Consider the following 7,185-nt stretch of genomic DNA (forward strand, 5'->3'; position numbering starts at 1 on the left):
CTTTCCCAATCCTTCTGGTTCATCCAATATTTCAACAAGGAAGATGAGAGAAGCCAGGGCTCAGAATCAACATAAACAGCAAATGAGAACAGCAGGAGAGCCTCTGAGGAGAGGAGAGGCACATGGGAACATCAGTCTACCAAGACAGACCATTTTAGGAGCCAAACCCAGGATGTGTGAATTATACTACAGCTGGGTAGGAGTCAAAGAGAAAGATAAAAGAAACGAAATCACTCGGGTCAGCTCCCATAGCGTTAAATGAAGTGACACCCCACGCGTTTCTGGAACTGTCTAAAGACTTCACTTTCAATCTCTGTCTTGCCAAGGATGGCCTTCTGAGGGGCGAAGCTTCATCCCATGAGATGAAAGAGAGAGGGATGGTGGGAGAAATCTGAGCGTGGGCTTCCAAGACAGACAGAACCGGACTTGAGTCCTTTAACCTTTCCAAACAAGGCTGTCTTTGTGGCTTAGTCACTGAGTCGTGTCTGACTCTTTGCAACCCATGGACTGTAGCCCACCAGGCTCCTCTGTCCATGGGACTTCCCAGGCAAGAATACTGGAATGGGTTGCCATTTCTTTCTCCTCCAAACCAGATAACTTCTCAGAGAATAACTTTTCATATATAAAGAGCTGCTTTTTGGCCTCTTAGAGACTCAGTCTGGAAAGAATCAATCATAACAACACTATCTGACTCATGGGATTATTTTGAGGGTTAAATAAGTTAATGTACCTAAAATAAATAGTGCAGATCTCTGCTCATAGTTAACTACTATTCATTGCATATGATAGGTACTTAATAAATGGCTGGTAAATTAATTAACGAATTAATTCATCTAGAGGAAACAGACCATAAAAGAGATAAAAGTCATTATATGAAGGGACTCATGGACCTACTCAAAATTTTAGATTTTATTCTCTAAACCAGGAGCAGAAAATGTGCAAATCTAGAAGAATATTATAGGAAATGTGCACCAGTAAGATGAGCCGGGTATTTTAAAAAGTACTTATTATGGAGACTATACCCAAAGTACCTGCCTTATTCAGGTACCATATAAGGTCAGTACATGGATGTCCAATACACAGTCCTGGCCCTTATGCTGTACATCTAATGAAAGTGAAAGTGTTAGTTGTTCAGTCATTTCCAACTCTTTGCAGCCCCATGGACTGAAGCCCACCAGACCTCTCTGTCCATGGGATTCTCCAGGCAAGAATACTGGAGTGGGTTGCTGTTCCCTTCTCCAGGGGATCTTCTCAACCCAGGGATCAAACCCGAGTCTCCTGAATTGCAGGCGGATTCTGTACTGTCTGAGCCACTGAGGCAGTCCTCACAAACAATGCAATGACTGCCTCCACTCATGCACCAAACACACGGCACTCACAGAGGCTTGTGTAAGTGCTCACTTAATTCCATCTGAAGAAAGCAGGAAGGTATTACTAGTGAAGTTATATTTGAGATGGACTTGAGGGATGAGTAGGAGCTCATATCTCTATTTCCAGCTACATTCAAAGGCCCTTCAATTCAATCAGGCTGGTCTACTCAGAGTTTCACAACACTCCACACAGTTATGCCCTTTCTCGAGTTTTTACTTTGCCTAGTGTGCTCTGCCTGGTGGCTCAGACCATAAAGAGTCTGCCCATAATGCAGGAGATCCAGGTTCGATCCCTGGATCAGGACGATCCCCTGGAGAAGCAAATGGCAACCCACCCCAGTACTCTTGCCTGGAGAATCCCAGGGATGGAGGAGCCTGGCAGGTCACAGTCCATGGGGTCACAGAGTCGGACACAACTGAGTGACTTCACTTTCATTTTCGTTTTTTGCCCTGCCTGCATCCTTTACTTATTCAATTCCTAGCAACACTTTAAGCCCAATGTAGGTCCTCCTCATGCATAAAATCCATGAAGACTTCCCAGGCATCAAATGTTAACTGAGAATGTACCAGGGGCAAGACACTATTGGAAGGATGACAGACATTTAGGACCCAAGTGCAAACGTGCTCAGAAAAGGGCATCTTACTATCCCGGGTAAGAAGCTTACCAGTTTGAGAACCAAGAGTTCATGGGTAATGGAACTGATTACAAGCAGATCTTTTAGCTTCTGTTTTCCTTTCAGTTTTTGAGGAAATGAAAGGGTCATTTTAGAGTCATTTTAGAGTCTTGGCTCTCAAATGGAGACTTATCTTCAAGATCATTATGGTCTCTTTCAGTTCGAAGACTGTGATTTTGTGAAGCAATTTGGTCTCTTTGTTATATTTCCAGTAGGATTTCCACACATGCTTTCAAAGTCTTTCTTATGTAATAGGAGTAGAAAATTACAAATCCATGCTAGTAGTATGAAAGGCTCTTCTCTGTGCCATTATAAATGCCATGTAATTCCTACCCTGGATTTAGGACATCCACAGGTCACAAATTCACTGTCATAAAGTTGGGTATCATGTTGCTCCATTGCTACTTTGGTCACCTCCTGTCACTCTAAGAACAGACTACCTATAGTTCTTTTTCTGAACTTTTAAAATTTCATGACAGGGAGAAAACAGAGGGCAGGTGGAGTTCAGATCCTGACTATTAAGATTATAGAAACACTGCCTATGGAAAACAAGGAATCCATGAAATTATACCAAAGTAATGACTGCAGCCATGAAACCACAAGACAATTGCTTCTTGGCAGGAAAGTGATGACAAACCTAGACAGTGTGTAGAAAAGCAGAGACATCACTCTGCCAACAAAGGTCCATATAGCCAAGGATGTGGTTGCCCCAGTGGTCACGTATGGTTGAGAGCTGGACTGTAAGGAAGGCAGAAAACCAAAGAATTGATGCCTTCAAACTGTGATGGTGGAGAAGACTCCTGAAAGTCCCTTGAACAGCAAGGAGATCAAGCCAGTCAATCTTAAGGGAGCTCAACCCTGAATATTCACTGGAAGGACTGATGCCAAAGCTAAAGCTCCAGGATTTTGGTCATCTGATGCGAACAGATGACTCACTGGAAAAGTCCCTGATTCTGGGAAAGATTGAGGGCAGAAGAAGAGGGCGTCAGAGGATGAGATAGCTGGACGGCATCACTACAATGAACATGAACTTGGGCAAACTCCAGGAGATGGTGAGGGACAGGGAGGCCTGGTGTGCTGCAGTCCAAAAAGTCGCAAGGAGTCAGACACAACTGGGCGACTGAACAACAACAACAATAATTGGAAAAGAGTCATTTTATGTTATTTCAGTTATTTCAAATCATTGATAAGGGATTGTTTGTATTTTATCAACTTTCACTTTGTGCATTCAGTTTGTCTCATTTCAATGTGCCGTATTAGATGTACTCTCAGTTATAAGCAAAATAACCAACTCTGGCTAGATTTAAGTAAAAAGCAAATCTACTGGAAGAACATTAAGGTACTCATGAACTCCAAAAAAAATGGATAATGGGGAAGAACCAGACCAACTCCAGTGACCTCAGCCATGGGACTTTATGGACCTTCACACAAAATTTCCTTTATCTGACTTTAACTCCTGTGACTTCCAGTCTGTATGCTCACCTTCCTACAAGACAGTAGAAGAGAGTATTATTTGGACATAACTGGGTCAAAAGTCCTGTTCAGACACAATCAACTATGACAAAAAAACTTTTGTTAAAAGAGTAACATATTATGAACATGACCATGAGGACTCATCCTTGTAGAAGAGGGACAAACTTTACAGAAGGGGGAAATGTTGGGATCTAAGAAGCTACCTCAAGAGATGTCTGCCTATTGCACATACTTTATTCTGCTGTGTTTTTTCTTACCTTCATTCTTCCTCCCCCTTAAACCCTCTACCCTTATGTACCAATATCTACATATCATTGTATAAAATCATACCTTGAGCAGGCTCCATATGTCCTGCTATGTGTATATGTTTTATACAAAATTAAACTGATGAAAGGACAGAAAAATGGTCTTCTGTTACTTTAAAAATTAAAATGAATGCAATTCAATTTGATTGTGTACACTGTACAAAGGCATCATAGCTCAAATAAAATATTCCATACACAGAGACTAGCCATTAGATGCTATCTGTGTTAATACAACTTTTATTTTGACAATCACAGATATTCTTTCTTGATTGTTAAGGATGTCCTGGAGCTCAGAAGTAAACCCATATGCATACGGCCAATTAATTTACAACAAAGGAGCCAAGAATATTGTTATTGTTGTTTTTCAGTCACTAAGTCATGTCCAACTCTTTGCGACCCCATGGACTGCAGTACATCAGGCTCCTCTGTCTCCACTATCTCCCAGAGTTCACTCAAATCCATTGAATCAGTGATGCTATCTAACCATGGACTCCTCTGTCACCCCTTTTCCATTTGCCTTTAGTCTTTCCCAGCATCAGAGTCTTTTCCAATGCGTCAGCTCTGCACATCAGGTGGCCAGAGAATTAAAGCTTCAGCTTCAGCATCAGTCCTTCCAATGAATATTCAGGGTTGATTTCCTTTAGAGTTGACTGGTTTGATCTCCTGCAGTCCAAGGGACTCTCAAGAGTCTTCCCCAGCACAATTCAAAAACATCAGTTCTTCAGTGCTCAGCCTTCTTTGTGGTCTAACTCTTACACCTACGTGACTACTGGAAAAATCATAGCTTTGACGATATGGACCTTTATCAGCAAAGTGATGTCTCTGCTTTCTAATATGCTATCTAGGTTTGCCATAGCTTTCCTTTCAAGGACGAAGCATCTTTTAATTTCATGGCTGCAGTCACTGTCCACAGTGATTTTGGAGCCTAAGAAAAAAATCTGTCACTGCTTCCACTTTTTCTCCTTCTATTTGCCATGAATTGATGGGATTGAATGCCATGATCTAAGTTTTTTTCATGTTGAGTTTTAAACTAGCTTTTTCACTCTCCTCTTTCACTTTCATCAAGAAGCTCTTTAGCTCCTCTTCACTTTCTGCCATTAGAGTAGTATCATCTGCATATCTAAGGCTGTTGATATTTCTTCTGGCAACACTGATTCCAGCTTGTGATTCATCCAGCCCAGAATTTCACATGATGTACTCTGCATAGAAGTTAAATCAGTAGGGTGACAATATACAACCCTGACATACTCCTTTCCCAATCTGAAACCAGTCAGTTATTCCATGTCCAGTCCTAACTGTTGCTTCTTGACCCACATACAGGTTTCTCAGAAGACAAGCAAGGTGGTCTGGTACTCCCATCTCTTTAAGAATTTTCCACAGTTTGTTGTGATCCACACAGTCAAAGGGTTTAACATAGTCAATGAAGCAAATGTAGATATTTTTCTGGAATTCTCTAGACTTACTATGGTGATCGCTTCACAATGAGTTACAAATATTAAGTTATTATGCTGCATACTTGAAACTAGTATAATTTATACTGTTAATTGGAATCTCATTAAAATATTTTTAAGAAATGTTCAGTTCATTTTCTAAAAGTAAAATCTAGACATTCATCTATGCCAGATATTCTGGAAGACAAAGAATACATATAGTATGCAGGTCCTGTATGCTCCTTTAAATAATTTGTGAAGGAAGTTCTTCTTGGACAATTCCAGTGATCTTTTCTAAATCTTTTTTCTATCCCTAACTGAGGTATGTGTATACTTTTCTTCTTGAAAATTTAATATTCCTTTGCTTCCTGGATATTAGATTATAAGATTTTCCATTTTCAAACTTATCTTTTGCTGTAGTCCTGACAAGTGAGGGAAATGTTCCAAAGCTCCTTTTTCTTTTCTACACCTTTATTAACTTACAGAATTCAAGGATATATCTGCCACCTCTCAGCAAAGGCTTCCAAGTCTATCCTGAAAACTACCTCATGTTTTAGTCTACCATCTCTACAGAATTCTTTTTTATTTTTCAATTTTATTTATTTATTCCACTGTAGGAGGAAGCATGTGGGATCTTAGTTTCTCCACCAGGGATGGAAACTTTGTCTTCTGCACTGGAAGCACAGAGTCTTAACTACTCCACTGCCAGGGAAGTCACTAGAATTCTCTTTTTATGTCTCATTCACACTGAAAGAGCAATATTATCAATCGAAAACCATCAATATGCCACAAGCCAGATTATCTTCCTATGTTCACTTTGAAATTACAAGTATCATATTTTCCCAGTCTTGGGACTATTTCAACGCCTTAGAACTCATGGAATGATTTTTGTATCAAATTGCTCAATTCTAATAATAAACAGGCCTGCAGAAAGGTCTGAATTTTAGTATTTGCCTATCAAACAACCATTTTTCTGATCATCTTCAGGTCTTTAGACATGCACGTCTAACAAGCCTGCGTGCTAAGTTGTTTCAGTCCTGCCGAGTCTTTGCGACCCCATGGACTGTAGCCCACCAAGCTCCTCTGTCCATGGGATTCTCCAGGCAAGAGTACTGCAGTGGGTTGTCATGGCCTTCTCCACGGGATCCAGGGATGGAATCAAGGTCTCCCCACTGGAAGCCCCTAGCAGGCCTAATACTATTATTTGAATCAAAATTTCTCTCGAGATATTAAAAAAAAAAAAACAAACAAACACCGCCACACTGAACAACTTCAGTTCTCTGAAATTACTCCTTCCCATTGGAGGAACTATTCCTCCTCACTGGAGGCCTGCGTCCCCCTTTTAGAATCAGCTGTCCTCCCCTGAAACGCGGCCCCTTCTGGAAACCAGTCTGTAACCCGGTAGAACCAGCCCCGCAGGGGATGACTACGAGTCCCATGACGCAAAGCGAGCCCCGGCCCACATTGGCCGCAGTTGCTCCCGGGAATTGTAGTCTTCTCATCACCTGTCGTTCAAACTAGGGACCGTAGCCTCCATGTCTCAAAAGTTAACTGATAAAAATAAAGCTATGGGAAAGAAGGTAAAATTCTTACCACAAACTAGGTTCGACCCAGGCGCCGAGGACCCCTGAGACCACAACTCACGCCCCTGAGGCGGGCGCCCCGACGTGACGTCACTTCCGGGAGCGGCGGCGGCCCAGCCCCGCCCTCCTCCTGGCAGGGACTCTGGGCCCGCGGCCCGCGCGGAGGCGGGCGGGGAGCCGCTGTTTTCGGGAAGGGGGTCACGTGAGTTCTCCGGGCGCTGTGGGTGGAGACGGAAAACCGCGGTGAGGCAGGGTCGGAGTTAACCCTCCCGGGGCAGCGCGCCCGAGTGGGCTGAGGTAGGGAGCGGGCCGGGCAGGGGAGCGCGCTGAGGTGGGGAGCGCGCTGAGGT

The 7,185-nt window shown here is 42.6% G+C and overlaps 1 protein-coding gene across 5 annotated transcripts in view; it reads left to right on the plus strand.

Moving 5' to 3' along the window:
- The first annotated feature begins 6,951 nt into the window (after positions 1 to 6,951).
- The window catches only part of SNX16 (sorting nexin 16), a 32,597-nt gene continuing 32,363 nt past the window's right edge, over positions 6,952 to 7,185 (plus strand). For 2 of the 5 annotated variants that reach the window (XM_040261149.1, XM_040261154.1), the window contains exon 1: positions 6,955 to 7,037. The gene's annotated coding sequence lies outside the window, so the exon portion shown is untranslated. Of the gene's footprint in view, positions 7,167 to 7,185 lie in introns of all 5 variants that reach the window. The other 3 variants (XM_040261152.1, XM_040261150.1, XM_040261153.1) reach the window with 3 other exon arrangements.

This window comes from Oryx dammah, unplaced genomic scaffold, assembly GCF_014754425.2.
Source record: "Oryx dammah isolate SB20612 unplaced genomic scaffold, SCBI_Odam_1.1 HiC_scaffold_19, whole genome shotgun sequence".
NCBI lineage: Eukaryota > Metazoa > Chordata > Mammalia > Artiodactyla > Bovidae > Oryx > Oryx dammah.